This window comes from Neophocaena asiaeorientalis, unplaced genomic scaffold, assembly GCF_003031525.2.
Source record: "Neophocaena asiaeorientalis asiaeorientalis breed wild unplaced genomic scaffold, Neophocaena_asiaeorientalis_V1.1 scaffold177, whole genome shotgun sequence".
Lineage (NCBI taxonomy): Eukaryota > Metazoa > Chordata > Mammalia > Artiodactyla > Phocoenidae > Neophocaena > Neophocaena asiaeorientalis.
In genome coordinates this window covers 16955827-16981781 of record NW_020172779.1, presented here as the reverse complement: position 1 = coordinate 16981781, position 25955 = coordinate 16955827, and the positions used below count along the sequence as shown (strand labels likewise).

At 44.6% G+C, this 25955-nt stretch overlaps 1 long non-coding RNA gene across 1 annotated transcript in view; it reads right to left on the bottom strand.

The window, feature by feature from the left end:
• Window positions 1-711: 711 nt before the first annotated feature.
• Window positions 712-25955, bottom strand: part of LOC112396998 (uncharacterized) — a 283042-nt gene continuing 257798 nt past the window's right edge. Inside the window, exons 5-7 of the long non-coding RNA XR_003002701.1 lie at window positions 15197-15244; window positions 6952-7030; window positions 712-788 (exon numbers count right to left, since the gene is read on the bottom strand). This is a non-coding gene — a long non-coding RNA (uncharacterized LOC112396998). The remainder of the gene's footprint in view (window positions 789-6951; window positions 7031-15196; window positions 15245-25955) is intronic.

The window sequence follows — 25955 nt, the reverse complement described above, 5'->3', positions numbered from 1 at the left end:
GTGGCACAGTGGTTGAGAGTCTGCCTGCCGATGCAGGGCACACGGGTTCATGGCCCGGTCCGGGAAGATCCCACATGCCGCGGAGCGGCTGGGCCCGTGAGCCACGGCCGCTGAGCCTGCGCGTCCGGAGCCTGTGCTCCGCAACGGGAGAGGCCACAACGGTGAGAGGCCCGCGTACCGAAAAAAAAAAAAAACAAAAAAAAACAAAAAACAGGTTAAACTCTGTTGTAAGTAAACACTATTCTGTGCAGTTGTATACTTGATCTAGCAGAGTTATTTCTATCTTTTTCTGTGAGATAAACCTGATATGTTTATTACCTCCACCATAATTTTTTTTCTGGGAACCTTCTGCTTTATTGCTGTAAGGAGAATAGACAGCCACCACCTTGCCGGAGTGAAACTGTGCAAAGAAACACAGCATATGCTTAGAAATTGAAAAGCACAATTAATAATTCATGAATTAAAGCAGAACTCGTAATGGAAATCTAGAAGTGAGTGATGATAAAATTACATATTAAAACATGAGTAATGCAATTTAAAGGATACTTAGAGGGAAATATATTGTCTTAAATGTATGTATTGGAAAAAATTAAATCTTAAGAAGCTACATATTTAATACACAAACTAAAAGTAAAGAACCATAGAATAAACTGAAAGAAACTCTAAAAGATAATCAAGGTAAAATAAAAAAGCAATTAAATACAAAATAAGGATGCTGTAAAGATATTTATTTTTGGAAAGGTAGCTCATTGAAGAGATCCATAAAATAGCTGTCTGACAAGATTGCTCTACAAAAAAGAGAAAACACAAATAAGCAATATTTATAACAACAAAGGGAACATAGCTGCAGTTTCAGAGGCATTTTAGCAATCATTAAACAATGCTGTGAAGAGTATTATGACAATAATTTTAATAACTGAGATGAGATTAATATTTTCAGAAAAATAAAAATTACCAGACTTGACTCAAGAAGAGATAGAAAAACCTGAATTGACCATTCAGTAAATTAAATTTGTGGTCAAAAATCTGCCTACACTTCCAAAAAAAGCAACAGTACAAGATAATTCCAAGTTTTACCAAACCTAAGAATGAACAATTCTTATGTTATGCAAGCTCTTCTAGAGACTAGAAAGAGGGAAACTAGCTGAGAGAAAAGGGCTAAGAAAAACCTTTTCTTTCTAGAAGGACAAATTCGACCGGGTGTTAACCCTGAAATCCTGCTAAAGGTGAAATGTGAGCACTGTTTCCAGGCAATGTAACTTACAGTTAGGGAAGAAAAAAAAAAACTCCATGACTGATGAAATGCATCATTCCTGGGAGGATTGTCGATGGGCTATAAATGCCTGGCAGGATGCTGTAATTTGAGCTTCCTGTGTGGGGCAATCTGTAACTGGGTTTGTCCTTTATGGGGATATAGAAGCTATGGCTACGGAGTTGTTACAACTTTGTTGGTTCTTATTTCAGGTGATGGCTCCTAAGTCCACCCAGGTGGTTTCTCTCCCTTCACCTGAGCTGTCCCTTGGGTGATTTGAGAATAGCCAGTAACTGCTGTGTCAGCTGCTGCGAAGACTCCCACCCAAGAGAGATGTCCTGCTGACAGGTGTGTATGACCCGCAGCCTTCAATGTCACCTGGTGCCAGGTGGACTCAGCCCTAGAACCTAAATGTCTAGTTGAAACTGAGACCACTGTTGGTGGATATTGCAAGACTCAAATCATGGGGCCGGTCTAGACTTGATAACAAATAGATGAAGATAAGAGTGGACAATAAAATTATTGGCAATACCATTTTTGAACAAAGATGCAAACATCCTAATATTAGCAAATTGATTCCAGCAAGGTATTTAAACACATACACACAAACACACACACACACCCTTCTATAAACACTCACAGAAAAAAACAAATGGAAAAATATTAGAAAAATCGATTATCAAATTCTACCGTAATGGATTAAGGAGCAAAACAATTTGTCAAACACTGTTTTGTTGGCTGACACATCAGCCCTTCCTACCCTTCTCCTAGCTGGCCTCCACTACAATAGTTGCAGCTGTTTTTGCAAACGACCTTCCATGTAGATCAATGAAAGAGAAAGCAAATCCCAGAAATAAAGTCACTTAGATATTGCAACTTTTAAAGTAAATTGGAATTACAAATCAGTGGACAAGAAAGGAATGTTCAATTAATAATACTGAGCAATTGATTAACATATGGAAGGCAATAAAATTAGACTTCGACCTCACATCATTAATTCCTTCCTTACACAAAAGCAAATTTACCATGAATTAAAGCAAAATGTAAAACTTGTAAAAAATAATAGGAAAATATTATGATATATGGGTTAGCAAGATTTCTTTAATAAGACCAAAACCCCCCAAAACCCCACCATTGCTTATTATAGAAAATATCAATGAATATAGTCATATTTGTGTTTGTAACAAAATGTAGCATACAGCCTATTACCATTTATGTAACTTGCAAAAACACACAAGGCAATGTATATGGAAACTTGCACAATGCTTGAAGCAGGCCCAGGAAAGTTCATCCCCACAGCAAGTTGATGACAGTATGTGCCCTTGGGGAGGGGCAGCGATCAGAAGCTGTAAGAAGAGAACCTCAACTCTAGTTTTGATGCCTTCACATTTTTTAAAAAGCTTTAAGGCAAATAGGACAAAATATTAACTTCTGTTGATTCTCAGTGGTGGGTCCGTGGTTACTTGTCGTAACGATACTATCTATAATTTTTTCCATATTTGAAAATTTCTACGATAAAAAATAATACAGTAAAATGCCTGTCTCTCCATTGTATCCTAATTCCCCATGACAACCTGGATGAAGTCCAAACAACATAACAAGGGCCAGAAAGAAGATCCTCTGAAGAAGATCCCCTATCTCCTCACTGCCTTATACTCAATCCTCAGGCCATGGGGAGCTATTTGTTGCTATACCACACATGAACAGACGTGTTCACACACATGCACACACACCTATGTGCGTGGACACATATACACGCCCACTCAGTCACATAGCCCTACTTCTTGACTCCAAGCCTTTGCCATATTGTCCCTTCCATGTGGACTCTTCTTCAATCTCTGTCAGTTAATTCTTAACCATCCTTAAAGAACCTCACCTGGGGCCATCTTGTCTTGAAGCCTCCCTTGATCCCTTGAAGCCAGTTCTCGCGGCTCCCACAATGTGTGCCTGTCTCTGTCACTGTACCCACGTCCCTGTACTCTCTCTGTGTTGCCTGTCACCCGGTAGATTGCCAGACCTTGAGTCCAGTGAATGGATCTTATTTGCCTTGATGTTTTTAGTACCTAGAATAGCGCTGGGCATTTAGTGGGCATCCACTAGGTGTCCCTTGATTGAAGAGTGGGCCCACTGCATGTGGACAGCCAGGAAAAGTTGACTAAGTATGTAAATACCCCAAGATGTTGATTTTTTTCCTGGAGTATATAACTGCAGGTCTTAACTCTGATACTAGCATTTGGGCAACTCTTTAGTGTGGGTCACGGATACTGTATAAGATTTGGGGAGAGACAATATTGTGTTCTAACCCTCTTTCTTCTCATCACTAAATATAGGACTTTGACCAAGTCACAGTTTAGCTTCTTGGACCTCAGAAAACTGGGGATAATAGTACCATCCTGGGGAGTTATTGTAAGGGTTCTATGAGATATAATATGTGTAAGCTTGTTGCATCTTGTAAATGTGTTATAAATCATTCAACTAGGCATGGCTGATGTTTAATACAGGCTGACGAATGGAGAGAAACTCTAAAGATGAGGGAAGGTCTGGGAAGAACAGATTAAAGAGATGGATTTTGAGTAATTGTGTGAAAAGAAAGATGTTCATAGTGGAGAAAAAACCCGAAGGATTTCCAGACCCAGAAAAGGGCATTTATGTAAGTTGGCTTGGTAGGAGCCAAGGGCTTTACACGGATTGAACTGTCTGTTCTCCAGTTCTGAGGACATTTGTAAGCAGCTTTGTCCCCGGGAGGGGACAGGAGGCAAAGAATGGCTGTGAAGGCTATGCTAGATTCTAGGGGTGGTGGGAAAACACCTGCTGAAGCCAGAGTGAGGAAAGTGTGGGGTTATGCACAGGCAGTAGTCTGTACTGCAATGAGAGCCAGCTTTGACATGGAGCACGGGAGCTTTCCAAACCTCAGTTCCTCATAAAATGGAAATAAACCGCATCCTGTGGCCACTGTGAGGATTAGAGACATGTTTAAGGAACCAAGCACAGCGTCTGGCCCTGGTGGAAGTTTAATAATTGGTGCCTGTTTGAAATATTACTGCCATTAATGCCATGGTGCATTTGGACAGCAGGTTGAAACAGCACGGTTTCAATGTTTCTGAGTCCCGTCTACTTCAAAAACTTTCAACCCCAAATGTAGCCTGTCCCAGCGCTTGAACTCTTAAGAGGCGAAGCACTTCACAACCATTAGTGGGACTCAGAATTCTTACAGAGTTTTTAAAAGTACAGCTGATAGAGCCCATCCAGCCCTACTAAACTAGAGTCTCTGGAGGGGAACTTTTTCTAACCTCGTAACAAAGGTAATTGCAGTACACAGCCAGGGCTGAGAACCAGTGCAGGGAACCAGTGGACTGAAGCACTGCATTTCCAGCCTCCCCTGTTGGAAGGTGAATGTCACCTAGGAAAGGTGAAAATTAAGGCACAGCCAGCCTTTCACACCTAGAGTACAGTCAGTCATTGGTAGGAAAGTTTGTTGTCAGTCAAGTAAACCAAGAGGAGATTCCTGAGATGTGTTAGAGGGAATATGGAAGCTGACAGATCCTCATCTATAAAATGAAGTCACGTTTCACAGAGTTACTGATAGATTGAGTTACATGAGATGCAGTTGCTCAATATCCATTCTCCTTTCAGAGGATGGGTGAGGTAGGAGGGCTAGGAAGAGAGTGCAGGCAGGACACCCTCCTGGATGGTGGGTGGGCCTGGCCCGTCTTCTGTAGGTGGGAGATTTGTACAGCAGGTTCATGATACAGGTGTGTTATGGAGAGGGGTGCCCTGGAGGCTGTGGAGCCCGAGTGGTGGGGAGAAAGGCAGAAAAAAGGCATAGAAAGATGAGGCAGCCTGACATCAAAGACAGAACCTGCCCTTCATCTGCTCCCCGTAGCCTTCACGATAAAACCAAGCCTCTTGGCTTGATGCCTATCTCACTTTCCTAGGTCCGCCATAACAAAATTCACAAAAGAGTGGCTTAAAACAACAAAAGGTATTCTCTCATAGTTCTGAAGTCCGGAAAGTTCAAACTCAAGGGCCATGCTCCCCAATAAGGTCACACTGAGGTTCTGGGTGGACATGACTTTTCGTGCAACCCTATTCAACCCAGTACGGTGATGATGATTATGAAGGCCCTCGTGATTTTCTCCTCTGTACTGAACTATCATCTCTGGCTGGTTTTTCACAATGTATAATAACCAATTGTTTACAAGTCTATGTCTCCTGACAAATGGTGAAATCTTGAGAACAGAGCTCAATTTTTTTTTTTTTTTTTTTTGCGGTACGTGGGCCTCTCACTGTTGTGGCCTCTCCCATTGCGGAGCACAGGCTCCGGACGCGCAGGCTCAGCGGCCATGGCTCACGGGCCCAGCCGCTCCGCGGCGTGTGGGATCTTCCCGGACCGGGGCACAAACCCGCGTCCCCTGCATTGGCAGGCAGACTCTCAACCACTGCGCCACCAGGGAAGCCCCAGAGCCCAATTTTTAATTTTTGTTTATTGATTGATTGATGGCCACACCATGTGGCATGCAGGATCTTAGTTCCCTGACCAGGGATCGAACCCATGCCCCTTGCCGTGGAAGTGTGGAGCCCTAACCACTGGACCATCAGGGAATTCCCCTGCTTTTGTTTTTTAACACCTTTCTCTATCAAGCATGTAGCACACAGCCATGTTTATGACTGACCTTCAGTAAACGTGTGTGAAATGTCATTGATTTACAGTCATATTTTTTGCGAGACTGGCCTTTGGGATCTCCGCCCTTGAGGATATTAGAATCCAGCAGAATGTCTGAAGGCTTCTGGAGGGAAACAAATCAGGCCAGAGCTTAAAAACTTATCTACCACCCCTGCTCTTTTGCCTTTGGGGTTGGAAATCGCTAACTGGGCTCTGGTCTGTTACTCACACGTTATGTGACCTGGGGCCTGTCATTTCCCCATTCTGACCTCAGTTTCCCACTATGAATGAGAGATTTGAACCACAGGCCCCAAATCCTCTCTTCTTCTAAGCTCCCTTATCTCTAAGATCACACGGGTGACACTCAGTCAGAACTGAGGTTATTAAGAGAGAAGCATCAGAGAACCAGTTAGGGCAGTTGCCCTGAATGCATCAGCTTCCAATTCACCATGACGAGCCTTTCCCTATTCAACAGAGGTGTCTGCCACTCAGGTGAGAAATCGCTCCCATTTCCTGGCAGTCCCTGAACGTGGTGCTGAAATTCCTCCGGTGAAGATTGCCAAGGTGCCCGAGAGCGATGATAAACACGGTCTTTTCACTCCAACCCTCCATTTACATCCGCTTCCTTTTGGAATCTCAATGGGTTACAGCAGGCTTTTGGGTACCCTGTTGAGGAGGTGTCTGGCAAACCATGAAAGGGCAAGGGCTCTCCAGAGAGGATATTTTCCCACATATAAGAGCCTTTCAAAATAGCAGGAGGGGGCTTCCCTGGTAGCGCAGTGGTTGAGAGTCCACCTGCTGATGCAGGGGACACGGGTTCGTGCCCTGGTCCGGGAAGATCCCACATGCCGCGGAGTGGCTGGGCCCGTGAGCCATGGCCGCTGAGCCTGCGCGTCTGGAGCCTGTGCTCCGCAACGGGAGAGGCCACAACAGTGAGAGGCCCGCGTACCGCAAAAAAAAAAAAATAATAATAATAAATAAATAAAATAGCAGGAGGAGTGAAGGATTGCAAATGGTCGGCCAACCAGCTCCTCACCTGCTGAGATGAGGTGGGGAACAGAATTCTCACCTTCAGGCACCACAAGATTTTCAGTCTTGAGAATGACAACTTCTTTCTGAAAGAAGATGGGACTCAGATGTTCTCCAGGAAGACTTCCCTGGCCACACCCACCCCCAAGGCGGGGCTCCCCCCTTTAGGTCTTCCCATTATTTCTGGGCTTGCTTTCAGGCTGAGCTTGACACACTGGGTTAGAATGTCTGTTTCCCTCACAACCCAGACCCCTTCTGTGCTGTGCTGCACAGACTCTGTTTGCCCTTCCACTCTACATGCATCTTGGTTTGGATTTTCCTGCAAAGAGATCTTGGAACAAGGTCTAGGAGGAAGACAGTTTATCTGGAGGGTGATTGCAGGAAACATTTGTGAGGAATGGGAAAAGTGAGAAAGTAAAAGGAGAAAGGTCAACAGCAGTGTGTGTTTATAGCTGGAGCCCTGTCCCGCAGAGGACCCTCTGAAGAACCTCATGGATTGAACTTGAGAATTGACCCACTGAGGGCTGACGGCAAAGCTGCAGTATTTAATCTGTGGATCCTCCTTCCCATTGGTTGGGAGTTTCCCATGGGAGGCATTAAATGCCTTGCACTTTGGGGCTGCCCAGTGACAGGCAGGCTGGGTGGCTCATGTGAGGTCAGAAAAAGCCCTCAAGCAGAGAAGCAGAGGTAGGACACACAGGACAGCAGAGGGCACTGGTGAGAGAGGTCAGGGTAGCCCCAAGTGGGGTTCTCTCCATCCAGAACCCTGGTGCCATTTGTCCACATAACCAGGTTTTGCCCCCCAGCCCTGCACCTTCATCCCGTTGTCGAGGGCACAGCCAGGGACTTTGTTGGTATCATTGTATTGAGCTGAAAGAAGAGTTTTCACTGGACACAGGACTCTTGCCAAAGGAGGGGTCAGTGGTGGGGCTCTGGGACACCTTCAGAGAGGTTCCAGAGTCGATCCAAAAGGGTGTCTTAAAACAACCACAGCTGTAGTAAGTCCCCAGCCAGGCAAGAAAAAAAAAAACCAAAAAAAAACTGGTCTCTGGCATGCGTTGGGAAGGTCATGAGGTGAAGAAATTGATGATTCAGGGATACTGGGGGACATCTAGGTACCAGGTGTGGGGAGAAGGTCATGGAACTAACATCCTGACTATCCACTGTGTCCCTGGAGGTACCATGCTAGGAACTGGACACAGGTCACCTCTAGTCTCACAAGGGACCCTCTCTGCAGATCATAGTACACTCATTACATGGACGAGTTAATGCAGCTCGACCCGGGGACTGAGTAACTCGCTCAGGTTCACAGCCAGGAACTGGCACAGTTGGAACTCAACCCCAGGTGGCCTTGATGACTGGCTCTCATGCTGACGATACTCAGCCATACTGGAGACCACGATTTGGAGAGATGACAGCAAGAGTCAGCAGGAAGGAACCCGACCAAACAGGGAGTGTGTTAGGCAAAAGCCAGCTTAGGAGGAAAATCAGCATCATCGAGTCTCAGGCTCAACATCACCCCCAGGGGTGGGTTGGCAGGAAGGTTGTTCTGGGAAATCACCAGATGGATGATGTGGAAATGCACCAACAAAGCACATCCCACAAGCTCTTGAGAAGAGGCCAAGGAGAAGTCACCTGACGTCAGGCCCCCAAGGACCAGAAATCTGCAGAAGTCAGGCAGGGAGTCTGAGGAGCACATGTGTTGGTGTCACGTGGACCTGGGGTTCCCGGATTGGCCCCTTAGCAGCTGGTCACATGTGTGGGATAGCTGCTCCACCTCTCTGAATCTCAGCATCTGTGTGGCTAAAATATAGCCGCTAATATCCATCTTACTGTCTCACCCACCCTTGGCCCCTTACCCCAGCTGGACCCAGCTAAATGCTTACAAAGCACTCTGTCTATGTCACTGATCTCATGAACATGTTTAAGAGTCACCACAACTCTGTAGGGATATAAACCCAGGCAGTCCCAGGCCAGAGCCATGTACTTGACCATGATGCTTTCCTGCCTTTGTCTGTGCAGGGCCTGCCCTGACTTGTCCCAGACGGTGAGCTCAGCCACTGGTCGTCTTGTGTCTAAGCCCAGGATTCCTTGAAAGCAGATCCTGAGACAAAGACTGATGGGTAAGTGGCTTATATATAATGCAAGCAGGGACAGAGGGCCAGAAACAGAGGGGGCGGGGAAGAGGGAGAGCCCACGCAAAGCTGTGTTCCAGCTGAGAGGAGCTGAACACAGATGCAAGATGGCCACTCAGGGCAACTGGTGCTCCAATTGTGGAAGACTGTAGAAAGCATCTCAGAAGTGGCACACGCATGAGTGCCCAGAGATTCCACCCTGGGGTCAGAGAAGTCCAGGACATAAGGAAAGAGACAGGTGGCAGGTGCCTCAGGTGAGGTGCTGCCCAGTCACACTTGTGAGAAGCTGGGGAAGGTGTGGCTAGAGTAGGAGTAGGTGAGGTGAGGGTCCAAGAGACCCTCATATCTCAATTCTGCTCCTCCGGGTCCCCAACTTGCATTTATTGTTTCCCTCTGCCAAACCTATCCTACCCTAGTTCCCACCATTGATCCTGCACTCCATTCATTTATTTAGTCATTCAACATATATGTGTTGGCCACACTCTTTGAGCCAGACACAGAGTTGCTGTTATCGGGTCTGATCTCCACTATGCAGGCTTTGTCTTTTCCCACCTGACTTCCCTGCTGTCACTGCTCTGAGGCCCAGCATCATGGGTTGTGCTCAGAAGGAACCACTCATGTTCATCTCTGGCCCTGTGAATCCACCACTGACCACCCCCACCAGCTGGCTCTCTGCCTAGTTAATGGGGGATTTCTGCACCTCACTGGTTCTTTTAAAACTTAAATTATGTGCTGTAAATTAGTGTTTCCCAGAGTGTGTTCCAAGTAACAGATGATCAGGTAAGAAGGAAGAGGGGAGATCTTGCTCTCCAATCAGCTTAGGAAACACTAATAACGTCCCACTGAACACTCTGGGAAATCCCAAATCTTAAGAGTTTATAGAGGGCTTCCCTGGTGACACAGTGGTTAAGAATCCACCTGCCAATGCTGGGGACACGGGTTCGAGCCCTGCTCTGGGAAGATCCCACATGCCACGGAGCAACCAAGCCCGTGTGCCACAACTACTGAGCCTGCGCTCTAGAGCCTGTGAGCCACAACTACTGAAGCCCGTGCACCTAGAGCCCGTGCTCTGCAACAAGAGAAGCCACGGCAATGAGAAGCCTGTGCACTGCAATGAAGAGTAGCCTCCTCTCACCTTGACTAGAGAAAGCTCACATGCAGCAATGAAGACCCAATGCAGCCAAAAATAAAAATAAATAAATTTAAAAATAAAAAGGAAAAAAGTGTTCATAGAGAGGCCTTAACGGGGTTCAGTCACGTACACCATCCAGATGATGTCAACCACACATATTCTCCCAAGGCAGCTCATGTTCTCTTTGGAACAGCTTCCACTGTGGGAACAGGGGACAGAGAATACATTCCAAGGACAGGGGATGGGTGAGGAGCCTCCAACTGCCCTGTGCCAGCTTGCAGGGCATATGGTGGTCACGTTCTCTCCATGATCTCCCCCAACATCTGATTTGACTTCCCTGCTCTTCTCCTCAGTCTCAAGGATAGATACACAGCCAGTCAAACAAACCTCAACTTCCAACATGACGTGATCCAGAAATCAACATCTGCAGCTGAGATTCGGGGGTCGTTTGTCACTCGGCAAAGCTGTCTAATACAGTGTGAGTGCTTCATCTCTTAACAGGGAAAAGTGATGATTATGATATTGAACCAAATATCAAGAGGTATTTCCTTGGGGGTCTCTTGGGATTAGCTGGCCTTTTGAGAAAACTATTGCCTAAATTGGGATCCTAAACAATCAAACTTTTACTCCAGTGAGAGAAATAACATTTAGTGACCACTTACTCTGTAGAAGCTTTGCATACATTATCCTATCTTACCTTCTCAACAAAACTATGTAGGAAGTATTTCTAGTCTCATTTACAGAAGAAGAAACTGAACTAAGAGTTTAACTGACTTTTTCAAGGTCACACAAAGGATGACCAGGATTTGAAATAGGCCTGGAATTCAGACAAAATCTGTATTCTTTCCCTCACATCATGCTAAAGTAGCACTCATCAGCTACTGGGGATGCTAACAAAGGCTTCCTTTGAGGGGCCTGTAATGAGCTACATTCAGCAGAAAAGGCATTTCCCTCCTGACACCATTAAAATATTTATCACAAAACAACTTAGTAGAAGAGATTCCCCCCATCCCCCCAAATTATTGAAAATATTTCTCCCAACCAAAATGAAAAAACTCTTTTGGGATTTTTAAATTTTTTTATTTTTCATAATTGAGTCTTTGAGTACTTCCCCAGTGATGTAATGTTGAAACAAGGCATCTTTGAATTCTAGCAGGCAGAAAATAAGGAAGTATCTCTGAGACTCTCAATGATCCTTGGAAACATCCGCTCATGGAGAACAATTTCTGCTAACTGATGCCAGCCATGATTCTAGTCTTCTAAACGAAGCCCTGCTGACCATCTGATTAAAGGGGCCTCAGCCAATCAATAAAGCTGTTTTTTTAAAAAATATTTATTTATTTATTTGGCTGCATTGGGTCTTAGTTGTGGCGCACGGGATCTTCTTTGAGGAATGTGGGCTCTTTGTTGCAGCACGCAAGCTTCTCTCTAGTTGCAGCACGTGGGCTTAGTTGCCCCGTGACATGTGGGATCTTATTTCCCCAACCAGGGATCGAACCCATGTCCCTTGCATTGGAAGGCAGATTCTTAGCCACTGGACCACCAAGGAAGTCCCAATAGGGTTTATTGGAAGACTTTCTTGTGCCAAACACCATGCTGGGCACAGAGGGCACTTTACATACATTATCTTGTTTCTCATAAATACACCATGAACTACTATTAATCCCATTTTACTGAGCAACCAGACATTATTATGATTTTTAGAGAGCCCAAGTTTCTTGCTAAAAGCCAAGATGGGATTCTAGCCCAAGTCAGAGTGGAGCTGTCCATGTCATCACCCTCATTCTTGCCTCCCACTTTATGGAAGCTGCTGTGGCCCCCCAAACACACGGGCGGTCTCCAGCCTATGCACTTTAGCCCATGACCTTCCCCCTCCTGGGACATGTCTCTTCCTTCTCTGATTTCAGAAATCACACAGGTCATGACCATGTTACAGGTTGTGTAACCATGGTTTCTTAGTCAGCTCAGCTGCCATAACAAAATACAATAGAATGGGTGAGTTAAGCACAGATCTGGAGGTTGTGAGATCAGGGTGCCACCAACATGGTCGGGTTCAGGTGAGGACCCTCTTCCTGGAGTTCAGACAGCCACCTGCTCATTGTGTCCTCACGTGGCCTTCCCTCAGTGTAGAGAGACAGAGTGTGAGCTCTGCTGCCTCTTTCTCTTCTTACAAGGGCACTAATCTCATTGTGGGGGTCCCCTCCTCATGACCTCACCTAACCCAATTACCTGTCTAAGGTCCCACCTCCAAATAGCACCACCTTGGGGGTTAGGGCTTCAACTTATAAAGTTGGGGGAACACAAGCATTCAGTCCATAAAGCATGGGCAATTCAGGGGGCATCTCCTCTCCCCTCCTACCCCCTTACCTCACCCACTCATTCAGCAGATCCTGAGTGTCCCTGTGTGCCAGACATTCTTCTATATGCTGCAGACGTAACAAGGGACAGGAGAGAAGCAGCCCCTACCTTCATGGAGCTTACAGCTTCCAAGCTTCTCTTCCAGGAAACCTTCCTCACTTAACCGTCTTTTCTCTGATCTTCCCTTTGCTGATTCTCCATTGTATCCTTTGATCTCAGTAAAAACCTTTTGAGCACACCCTCCTCTGCATATGTATTACTTATTTACAAATTATATGCATATTCTAATATATAATATAACAATACAGGTATCCCCCACTACCTGAAACCTTTCGTAAGCCAAAGTGATGCAAAGCAAAGAAGCAATTACCTTAGGACACATCTTGCTCATGGATGCACAAAATAGATGGAGATAAAGCACAGATGCTCATAGACACAGTTCAAAGCTATGGTGGCTCCATGCTGAGATGCTGAGTGTGGTTCCCAGGGAAGCAGCTCTCACTTCTCTGGGTGCTCACTCCCTCTAAAATGGCTACTGCAAAGCAAATGCTGAATGCTATTTTTGATTTCTTTTGGTTATCAAAGACAGGTACTAATGTGAGTTTTCCTTAATAACAAAGTGGCATAAAGCAAACTCTCGAAAAGTAGGGGATACTTGTATACAAAACATCAATTTTAAAAAACACAGATAAAAAATTGGGGGAAGAGAAGTCCTAAGCGATTTCCCCACATAGAAATGGTGTGAACACATGGTATGAACACAACCTTCTTTGGATCCTCTGGTCCCCGCAGGGACCCTGACTCCCCAACACGTGAGACCAGCACGGCTCTCGCTCACCCTTTCGGAATTGACTGTTTAAAACCTGTCTATCTCCCCACCTTGAGGACTGTCTCATTCATCCCTCTGGGTGCCCAGTCACAGAGTGGACTCTGTAGACTTTTCAGGAAATATACACACAAATGAGGCATCGATATTGTTACAACAACTATGATCACAACTCCAAGATTTGGAGGAGAGGACAGTTCTGTTCTTAGACAGGTCTTCCCATGGTTCCTTGGTTGGATCACCCAAGTTTCTAGGTATTGAGACCCCGTATTTCTGAAACCATATTTCTGAAACCAATTTCTGAAACCAATGATGTTCACCTGAAACCAATGCCAACTGAAACATGTGACCTGACAAATATGAACGCTAAACGGTATTGAGGGCTTGCTGGCATCAGGCACGGTGCTAAGTATTGATACTATAATGCTGCTTCTGTAATCTTGCCAACAGCCTCACAAGTGTGTCGTATGCCACTCCGCAGAAAAGAGAACTTGGACTTGGACACGTTGAGCAATTTTTCCAAGGTCACAGAGCTAAAGCTAGAGGTAGAATTGAGACCAGCCCCCAAGAACCACCGTTTTAATCACTACACCAAGCTGATTCCCAAAGGACTATTGCATAAGCCCTGTGTCAATATATGAGTGTGCATTTGTAGAAGAAACACTTCGTCTTGATTTCAGAGTATATTTTAAGCACATCTCCATCGTGGGAATATTTTTATATCTGGGAAATTATGGGATTATGGGGTTACTGAGTGTTATAGTACGTGTTGCCTGGAAAGCACCTGAAGCCCAGGTTTTGGGTTTTGTTGTTCCTTAGCCCAAGGTGCCTCAAATGGTCGGAATTAGAGCAGGGCCTCAGACTGAGCCCCACTGACTGTCATACCACTGTCTCCCTCATGCCAAGCTGCTCTACTCCCTTGAAAAATGGTGCAGTATTATTACTGCAAGCAAATAGCCCGAATTCTATCCTGAAATTGCTCCAGGTGGCAGGGCTCTCAGAAAGATGCTCTTGCAGCCGCTGACCTTTAGCTAGTCTCCTCCAACTGTGACCCAATCAGGCATAATGAGTTTAGAGCAGGGCTTAGAACTGTTTTCTCCTCTCTGCTTTTCTTTTCTCCCAGCCTTTATCGGTATTTCAGCAGAAGGCTGTTTTTCCTTCTGCACTTATTTAGCCTGAGCATCCTGTTAATTACAGAGCAGTTAAAGGAGAATTAAGGACACTATATATAAATTTGCCACTTATGCAAATTGCAAAGAGAGAACAAAGAAAAATTAGCTTAATTAGTGTAATTGCTTAAAAAGCGGGAGGCGAGGCAAACACAGCTTTAATCAAAGAAGAGGCAAAGGAAATCTCAAGGAAATGGTGACCCAAATCAGCACAGATTGGAGGGCTCTGACCTTTCAAGATTTCAAGACCTTGCTGAGACGTTGGCATGACATGAGGCCGTGGAGGGGAGGGGCAGACAGTTCTCAGTATAAAAATGCCATGTGGTTGCTTAAGAAATGAAATAAGACCCTTGCACTTGGAAAGTTATTGATATTCTTATGAGTGTGGGCACCTGGTGGAGAGTTTGAAATATTGCAAGACTGTCCCCCAGCAAAAGGACTACAACTCCTGAAGGCTCAGATAATGGTTAGCATTTTTTAGCCATAAAGTATTTTAAAATCAAGGTATATACATTGTTTTTTAGCCATAAAGCTATTGCATGCCTAATAGACTACACTATCATGTAAACATAACTTTCAGTTGCACTAGGAATTCAAAAATTTCATGTGACTCGTTTTATTGTGATACTCACTTTATTGTGATGGTCTGGAACAAAAATTGCGATCTCCCCGAGGTATACCTGTAAAAATATAGGAAGCCCAATTAATTTTTAATTTGAGATAAACAACAAGTGTCTTTTTAGTGTAAGTATGCTCCATGACATTTGGGGGGATTATTTATAATAAAAAAAAAAGGAATTTGTTGTTCATCTGAAATTCAAACTCACTGGGTGTCCTGTATTTTTTCCAGCAACCCTCCTGAGGAGGTACACAGGAGAAGTTCTTAATATTTCTCCCCAGGACCACAGAAAAATCCAGGGCTTCCCCTTGAAAGCAGAAAACTCTTCCCTGGCCAGGTGCAGGACCCTTCAGCCTAGCATCACATTACCGGAGAGGCAGAGAAAGAAAAAAGCCATGAATGGAGTCTGGAACAGTCATGGGGCCAGCGGAGGGGACAGGGACTCCAAGGAACACTGGGCTCTACATCTCTGCACCCTGATGTCTAACCCCAACTCCCCAGGTCTTCAATAAAACCACCAGACACAGAAATGCCTGTGTACCTTAGGTGTTCTGTGTTCCATGGAAATCAAGGAGAGGGCAAGAGCTCTACATCTGGGCAGGTACGCTCGCTCTGCTCTAAGACTTCGCATATTTTAACTCATTGAATCCTCACGACAACCCATGTGAGGCAGATTATATTGGCCTCACTTTGTAGATGCGGAGACAGACACATAGAAGCTAAGGGATTCCTAAGAGAGTAGCTAATAAGCAGAGAGCTGGAATTTAACCCAGGCATCTGGCTCCTGAAGTTTTATCACTAGGGTGACCATATAATTTATCATCCAGATTGGGATGTATTTGAGAGTGAAAGTGTGCTCTATCAAGAATTACACTGGGAAAGCAGGTGTAAATGAAGTCTGTCCTGGGTAAACCAGGATGTATGGTTGTCCCACACTCATTACCTATGCCTGAGGTGGCTGCAAGTATCACAAACTTTGCAATGTCTCCTAACAGACCCCAAGCTGTGGGAGACCCCACTATGGGAGACCCTGGCTGTCGGAGGATGGGGTAGGGTAAAGGAGACTCACTTCTTGGATAACACCATTCAACCCTGTCTAAAGCAACAGAAGCAGTTCAGTATCATATAATTGCTTCATGCCCACTAGTGTGTGGGTTACTCTTTTATTTACCATAATGTTATTTGCCTGTGCATTTTCTATACCGATGCTGAGATCCTAGAGCAGGAACTGAATTTTTTATCTCTGTATCCTTGATGATTAGTGCAATACTTGATTCAGTAGAGTCAATCAGTAGACGCCTGTACAGTGAATAATGGAATGACTTAAAGACCTCCAGCTTCAGAATCATCCTGTGAGTCTTCAAAATGTGGAAGACACTTGAGAAAAAAAATAGGATCTCTTTCCTCCCTCTCTTTCTTCCTTTTCCTCTCCCTTCTTTCTTTTCTCTTTTCCTCCAACCCTGTCCACCTTCCCTCTGGTCTTCCATTCAGTGCTGCTACCATCCAAGCAAGAGGTCTAGGTCTGTCTCTGTAAAGCTTGTGTCAGCCCTGTTAGCTTAAGGTGGTTCTGGCTTCAAGTAAACTTTCTCACATGGGCTTTTGGCTCAAACCAGAGATGAAATATGGTGTCTCTCCTGAGATGTAGAAACACCTAGAAAATCTCACCAAGGTTCAGGTATGTTCATCCCATGGTTCTCTGCAAGCCATGGCTTCTAAGAGTACTCTCTGGATTCATCCATGCAACAATTTTTTTTTCTTGGATAAAAGGTGCTAATGAAGATGTGCTCTAAGATTGAAAGAAATAGATATAACTACCCCCAAAGAAGGGACTCCAGGATAGCAGCAAGACTGGAAACAACTGCATGAGGAGCAGATCAAGGAAGTGAGGTGTTTGGGCTGCAAAAGAGAGCAGGCATAGTCACTGACTCCAAATGTCTAAAGAGCTGGTATCTGGGAAGGTGGGAACTTGAACAAGTGTCACCAACAGGCAGAACAAAGCCAGTGGAGAAAAGCAACAGAGTTAGTTTTATTAAGTATGGGCCACACATTTTTAATGGATGTAGTAATAATCATTCTTTAATAACTGGTTATTTACAGATTTTTCATGTGTTGCATCTTTTCTTTAAAGATTTTTTTTGATGAAGACCATTTTTAAAGTCTTTATTGAATTTGTTACAAAATTGCTTCTGTTTTTTTTTTTTTAAGATGTTGGAGGTACGAGTTTATTAATTAATTAATTAATTTTTGCTGTGCTGTGTCTTCATTTCTGTGCTACGGCTTTCTCTAGTTGTGGCAAGCGGGGGCCACTCTTCATCGCGGTGCACGGGCCTCTCTTGTTGCAGAGCACAGGTGCCAGACGCCCAGGCTCAGTAGTTGTGGCTCACGGGCCTAGTTGCCCCGCGGCATGTGGGATCCTCCCAGACCAGGGCTCGAACCCGTGTCCCCTGCATTAGCAGGCAGATTCTCAACCACTGCGCCACCAGGGAAGCCCTGCTTCTGTTTTATGTTTTAGTTTTTTGGCCATGAGGCATGTGGTATCTTAGCTCCCTGACCAGGGATTGAACCCTCACCCCCTGCATTAGAAGGCAAAGTCTTAACCACTGGACTGCCAGGGAAGTCCCTCGTGTGCTGAATCTTGTATTTTGAACGTAATGATCGATTTCCCCAACTGGTGGTGGTTGTCCCTGGTGGACAGATTGGATAAATCAGGGAATGTGTTGAATGCAGACAAAGTGATCAATTGTATGGAGGTTACTGTTTTATTCCCAAAGCTTCTGTTCCAATATATCCAATTGCCCTGGGTCTTAACCCATTTCCCTGAAGGACTGTAATCCCTTTTGGGTTTCCCAGATGACTTGGGCACTGTGTGGGAGGGGAGCTCACAATAAATCGGATATGTCCCCGCCCTCCGAATTTAGCAGAAAAATAAAGAACGTCAGAGTGAGTTTGAGGTTCTTTTGACTTACAACTCTACCTCCCAGTTCTCACTGAGAAGCCCTGTCCTAAAGCCTCAGTGGAGAGGTACCTTAGAGGTAATCTAATGAGTGTCCCAAATCTTTCGTATCCTTTATCTCACCTGCTATTCCCAAGGACATGGGTTAGGGTTAGGGGTGCCTATTTTTAGATGAGGGAATTGAGCTTCAGGGGAATCAGGCCAGCTGCACAGAGACACATCCAGGAAGCCCCAGAGCTGATTCTTCAGATCCTAAATCCTGCAATGACCCCTTTCCCTACGCTGAGACTCGCGACTGTTGCGGGTGATACCGGGTAGGGAGCAGTGAGCAGGACACCCTGCCCCACCGATTACTTGCACTTTAGGAAAATAAGGCGAACCTCTGGGGATTAAACTATCACATCACTGAAAACCAAATGGCCCTGAAAACTGAAAGCTGTCATGGTAGAGAAGAGCTCTGTAAACAGCACAATACAGGAACACATAGCACATGTCCAGCCCCCAGGAGGCTCACACACTTAGGGAAGGAAGGCAGGTACACAAATGACTACAGATCAGGAAATACTTGGAGCATTTTGGGTGATCCCCAAGCAAGAATGTGTCACGTAGGAGTCTTAAAATGAGCTAATTGAAAGCACATTGTTGTGTTCTGTGGGCTGCAACCGAAGGATAACGTGTCCCACCAACTTAAACACACCAGGCACCGGCTCATGGAGCACATTCTGATAATGCTCAAGGGTAGATGAGGTTTCTAAGAAGACACCCTGCTCTTCTAGTAGGATGAGACATACCGGAGAAAAGGGAGGGGGCTGGCCTTTCTGTGGGGAGTCTAGCGACTGGATAAAAGGAGATTACTATTCACCGGCAGATGTAAGAGCCTACAGGACTTTTTGAATGACAAGGGATGTGATTCATATTCCAAGTTCCTTCATTAAGAACAGCCGGGGTGCCCAGAAAGGACAAGTTTAAATCAGGTTTGCTTACAATTTACATGTTAAGGTGGGAGAAGGAGACTGTTTCAGGTGTCTATAACTGTGTAACAAATTACCACCCAAATTAGTGGGCTAATGTAACAATTTATTTTCTCCTTTCTTTGTTCTGTGGGCTGACTGGTCTCCGCTGGATGGTTCTCACGTGGAGCCCCTCAGGGAGAGCAGTCAGTTGGAGGCTGGGGATGTGGTCATCTGAAGGCCTGACGGGGCTGGACGTCCAGGGTGGCTCACTCCACGGCTGCCGGTGGTGCTGGCTGTCAGCTTGGAGCTCAGTTGCAGTTCTCAACCAGAATACCTACAAGTGGCTTCTTTAGGTGCCTGGGGCTTCTCACAGCTGCTGGGTGGGTTTTGAGAGGGAGTATCCCACAAGCAAGAGTTCCTAGAGAACCAGGCAGATGCTTTCAAGGCTTCTTATGCCTTAACTTCAGAAGGCCCAACAGTTCTATTGATGAAGGCCAGCCTTCTCTGTGTGAGGAAGAGGGGTACAAACTGGGCCTACAAGGATAAAATGATACAGCCTGTGCCTTTGGGAAGCGAAGAACTAATCAGGACAATAGACATGTGACTTCATATCTGGGATTAACTAAATTGGATGTGCTGATAAAGACGTTGCCAGGCCATCGTGAGGGCACTAAAGGAAAGAGTAGTTTAGGAGGGTAGGGAATCAGAGTAGGCTTCATAGAAGAGTTGTAAGCTCACACAAAAGCAGGAAAGGGAAGTTACTATTTGTCCTGGACAGTGTGTGCTTGTGTGTGCGCTTATGTAAAGTGGAAAGAGATGAGGGAGAGTATTTGGCAATTCAAAAGTGAGAAAACAACATAACAAAACAGACAAAACAGTCTGATGCATTCTGGGAGTTGGAAGCTACGTAGCAGAAAATCCACAAAGGGCTGCAATTGTACAGGATGCTAATATAAACCCTCTAAAAGGATTCATTGAATAAATAAGCTTAGAAACAAAGTTAAACTTCCTGTAGTACTTCTTAGATTTTATAATATGCTATTATGTATTTGAATTTTGGCCAATTTTGTGGGATGGTGGGCGAGCCAAGAGCGTAAAATATTTCCCAAACATATTTTAAAGGCAAATATGCAAGTAGGACTGGCATTGTCTAGATAGTAATTTGGGAAATGTTGCCTTTGTACTAAGAAGGTAGTATGGCAAATGAAGAGATTGCAGTAATTGGTGAAGGCTGGGCTAAGAGGTTTCACCATTATCTTCAGGACAATTTACACATATTTATTGAATGCCTGCTACATCCCAGGCACTCTTCGTAGCACTGGGGATCTCTCAGTGAACAAGGTAGAAAGAAAATCCCTAACCCCGTGTAGCTTTCCTTCTCCCTGAAAGAGACAGATCGTCAGCAAGATAAATAGGTATAATATATACTGTGTTAAATGGTGATAGGCACCATGGATAAAAAAATAAGACAAGGAGGGAGGGAAAAGAGAGATAAGGATTTTATATCAGCTGGTCAGGGAGCTGGTCACTGAGAAATGACATGTGACCGAAGACCCAAAGGATGGGGCCTGGTTCTGAGGATCTTCCTGAAGGCAGAGGACTCTGGTGTATTGAAGGAAGAAAAAGGGGACCAATATGACCGGGTGGAGTGATTCTGGGGGAGGGTCCTGGAAAAAGAGCTCCACCAAGATGGTCAGATTGTAGAGGGCCTGCAGGGTCCCTAGGTCTTTGGCTTTTTATCCCAAGTGAGATGTGGAGCACTTAGAGGGCTTTGACCACTGGAGTGATAAGATTGACTTAATTATAAAGGGACCTCTCTTGCTAATCTAGGAAATAGAACAAAAGGGACAAAAGTAGAGACAGGGGACTCATGAGAAGGGTCTTACATTAATCTGGGTGAAATATGTTGCTGGCTTGTACCAGAGAGGGAGCAGAAGAGTTCTTGAGAATCGATTGGATCTGGATATATTTTGAAGGTAGAGCCAACGAGATTTGCTGGTAGATAGGATGTGGAATGTGAGGATAATCAAGAAGAGTCAAGATGACTTCAAGGTTTTTGGCTGAGCATCTAGAAGGATGGAATTCCTGTACATGGGCGGGGGAGGCTTTCAGGAGGAGCAAGTTTGGGGAGGAAGATTAGAAGTTAGATGTTACAGGAGTTGGGTTCAGGAAACCTGTAGACAATGAAGCAAGGACATTGTGTGATTGGATTAACACTTGAGGAAAAACAAGCTAAACCTCCCTGGAGCCTTAGGGAGGATGAATTAGAGAGGAAGTAGGAATAGCAAGAGGTGCTTGGGAGTAAGGAGAGGCATTTCAGGAGCTAAAACTGAAACCCAGAAACCTCATGATAAGAAGCTGATTAAGAGCAGCAGGTTGAGAAGTAGGTTTAGCCTTCAAAGAGGCTGCGACAAGGAAGGCAAGGAGGGAAAATCATAAGTTTTCACAAGTGGCCTAAAGCAGGGGAGAGGAGGTAAAAACCAGAGATGCATACAGTCCAGGATACAGTGTGGATGGTGGCCCTTTTTCGAAGATCAGGAAAACAGAAGATGGAGCAGTTTGGTGGAAGAAGATACTGATTCCGTGAGGAACCTGAACTTGAACTGCCCTAGTAAACTCTATATGTAGATGTCCAGGGGCCAGTGGATGTGTTGATTTATGGCTCACTACATGTCTCCTTTTCCCCAGCACCTTTGCAGTTTGCAGGGTCATATGACTAGTTCCTGCTAACTGAGTAGGGGCAGAAGTCATCTGTGTCACTTCCAGATGGGAGGATTTAAGAGCCATTGTACAACCACTATCCCCCACCACAGAGACTAGAGGTCATGAGTTTAGAGTTCATAACAGAGCATCCACCAGCCTGGGTCCCTGAGTGACTCTATGGATCTCTGTCTACCAATTTCTGCTGGACATGAATCATGAGAGAGAACTGCATATTTGATACATAAAGCCCCTGAGTTGACGGTAAATTTGTTACTGCAGCATGACCTATGCTCTCCTTATTAATATGGTTGGATATATATGTGTGAAACTCAGGAGAAAGTGTTGGAATTTTACCAGTATAAATATGACAGTTAAGTCTGGGAAATGAATGAGATGGCTTCGTGAGAGACTGCAAAGTGAGGGCAAATGGAAAGACTCTGAAAGACGGCAATATTTACAAAGAGGAAAGATAAAGAGGAGCCGTGAAGTCTGAGAAGGAGCATTCAGACACGTGGAAGAACTAAGAGAGTCATGGGAACCAAGACATCAAAGAATTTTAAGAAGAGGGAGAGGTCCGAAGTGTCAAATGCTTTGGGATTCATTCCGATTCAATTTCTTTCCGTCTGTTTTAGTTTTTAAAACATAGATAGACTGCCTCTCACATTCCAGGGAAGTAGAATGAGGATTATGAAGAGACCAGTGGATAGCTGATGACCTTTGACTAGAGTTCTTTCTTAGACAAGTGATGGGGAAAGGAGTAAAACTGGGACAGGTTGAGAGAAAATGGAAGGTTAGGAGGTGGAGACCACCAGATGTGATGCTTTAAGGCTCTTGATGTAAAGAGAAAGAAGAAAAGGTCATAATTTTGAATGATAAGAGGCAGAAAAGTAAGTGCTATACTCTTGTTACATATTAGAGTATCTAATATCCCAACAACCCAACGATGGGGAAATTGTTTCCCTGTGCAGAACATGAGGCTCAGAGAACCAGAAGACGTGGTTCTGCCGTTTACTAGCGTGAACTTCGTCAAGTTTTCTCACCTGTAAGTTGGAGGAGTATCACCTTTCTCCTGTTTTGTTATGAGGATTGAGTAATCAGCTGTCCTGGTGGTCCCAGGACTGAAGGTTTTCCCAGAGCATGGGTCTTTGGGTGCTAAAACCAGGACAGTTCTAGGCAAACTAAGACATGTTGCTCATCCGATGGTTGAATGGATTTTAAAATGCTTAGCACAGTGCCTGGCAAATAGTAAAGAGGTAGCTACTACTCCTGCTGATCTTCCATGTACATCGATTTCTTTATCTGTACATGGAAGGTACTAGAACTTACACAGTGGAGTTTTGTGGAGACTGAAAAGAGATGCATGGCATGTGCTTAACTGGCACGTGGTAAGCACTCAGGAGTATTCATTATTGTGATGCTGGTGATCATGATGACAGAGATAATGATAAAGAAAAAACAGGCCCAGAAAAGCTAAACACACAACTAATTAGTAAAAGAACTGGGGAGTGAAAGCAAGTTGGCCTATCTCCAAGGCTCTTGATTTTCCTTTTGTGTCATGTTGTAAGCAAATTCAAGGAATGATTACACGATGATATAGAATTTGAACTAAGCCTTAAAAGATGAATTGAGTTTGACATTTAGCCATTTATTGATTCCATCAACAAATATTTATCAAACACCAATCATGCACCAGACACTGTACAGGGTGAATAAATATATGTATAATTAGAATTCAACAGATTATGGAAATTGGAGGGTCAGAAATCAGGAAGTCACCCTAGACAGACAGACGATGAACTTGGTGTAAATCTTCCTGCCCTTCTCCCAGGTCAATGTGGTATTCACACATGTAAACATCCTTGAGACATTAAGCCCACTCTCCAAATCCTGATGTAAAAGTTGACATCTAATTAGAATGTCTTTTTGTTTATTAGCTTTGAACCAAGCAAGATGATTTCTCACATGGTCATCAGGCCCTGTCTCCGTGGTCATGTCAGTCCCACCTTCATTCCAGCCTGGCACTACAGGTGATGTTCTAATTTTGTGCCCACAGCTAATAACACACCCAGAGAGGCTGCAGACAAATAAACACCATGTCTATTTTCAGCCTCTTGGCCATGGATTTTGGCAGATCTTCACTCTGAAATTCAAGGGTAACCTCTGAGCTCCCCTTTAAGAATAAATACTCTTCTGAAATGTTCCTTTAATAAATGTAAATAGACAACAGATCCGCTATGCGATCCGAAGCTGATGAACAAGAGGCAAGCAGTGAGCTCCCAATTAATGAATCCTTTGGTAACACATAGAGCCTCCTTTAGCAAAATCTCTCTGTCCATGGAGGCAGCTCTGAGCAGGCAGGAGAGGAGGGGTGGGAGGTTTCGTTCCCAGATCTGAGGAGGACTTTATTTCAATGAAAATTCCTTCAAGGGTCAGTCTGCTTCAGGTAAGCCAGAGAAATAAAAGCAAACTCACAAGGGTCAACAATAAAAGGATGAGCAGGCAAACACTGGAATCTCTCAACAGAACGTGCACCAGGAAGCTTGCAAGTGCGCACCATTCCCCACGTCCCAGTGGCCTGAGAATAGCCATGCATCAGGTCATCAGGCCCCTGAACTGAGACGGACGAGCTCCGGGCCTCCCAGCAGAGCTCCAGGTGCAGTAGAACCTCTCACCCAACAGATAGAGACCTTAAGACCTGGAGTTTGAATGGCTTCCTCCAGAGGCTGGGAAGAACCCTGGGAAAGGTTTGCATCCCCAGGATCTGGATCCTTCCCAAGGTGCCCAGAAGCAAAGACCCAAGACTCAGGTGTGACTCAGTGTTCTCAGATCCCCTGGGGAGCAAGCCAAAAAATCAAGATTGACTGACAAATCCTAAGAGTAAGAATAGACCACAAGTCAGGTATCAGGTTTCATCCACAAAATGAAATGAAAAGAGAGCGCTTGGGAAGGCAACCAGTAGGTCCTGAGTAACTACATCAATAAATCTAAGGTATTTGGGAATGTGGAGGGAAGGGGCCATATAGCCCTGGATGGAAGCCGCCGCGCTGGGATGAGGCATGGCAACTTCAAGGACAAAAGAGTTCCCGTGAGGTCCTCTCCTTCAAACTCATTCGTTCATTCATGCATTCAGTGTCCCATTTACTGTAGTCAATCATTTTGTTGTTTTAGACAACCATTATTCAGTCAGTCAACTAATTCAGATAAGCACAGTCAGTAAGTCAGCCGAGCCTTGAGCTCACTCTCAGTCATTCATTCTCTCATTCACTTATTCATTTACCCGGTCTTCAGTGGACAATTTAGTCAGTGTTGTCAATCATTTACTCATCATCCATTCAACCAATTCATTCATTCACCCACGGTCGGTCTCAGGAAGTCTTTGATTCCTACTCATTCATTCACTCGTCCAGTTAGTCCTTGCTTCTGTCAATCAATCAGTCATTAAGCAATTAGTTATTTTTACTCATCCATTCACTAATTTTTTCAGACTTTCAAAGCCAGTCACTAATTCACTGTGTCCATGTATTTATTCATTTATTCATGGGTCCTTCAGCTCGTCAGACAGTTACTTAGTCAGGCAATCAGTTCCTTAGTCATAGTGAGCTTGTCCACCAGGCTTGGAGAGAACAGCTTCTAATCTATGCTTTTCTTCAGTTAAACTTAAATTTGCGTGATGGTCTCAAAGGCTCAGACTGTGGAGGATGGCTTTAGGTATAAACTTCCTCTCTTTGTTAAAAAATAATAATACTAAATTTCAAAGCCTGATGTCGGAAGTGTCTTTGCATAAATGCATTCATGAAACGCAAGTCCCGTGAGGCCTGCTGCAGTGATTAAATGGGTCCAGGCTCCAGATGGCCCATGAGGAAGGCTACACAGTGGGGGCTAGGTATCCAGGGACCACCCTATAAGATGGGATCCCAGCATAGACTCTATCCCAGAACAGAAACAAAGTGTTTTTTTTTTTTTAATTATGTCTTTCCTTGGATCGTAAAAAAAAAGAGAGAGCCACATATTCATTCAGAAATGAAGAAAGGTTTGAATAAGAAAATAAAATTCAGCCAAAATGCCACCACCCAGAGTTATTAGTTGTTAACATGCTAGTGTACACACTTATGTAATTGTTAGTATACATTTTTACAAAAAAATAAAATAATTATGTATAGTTT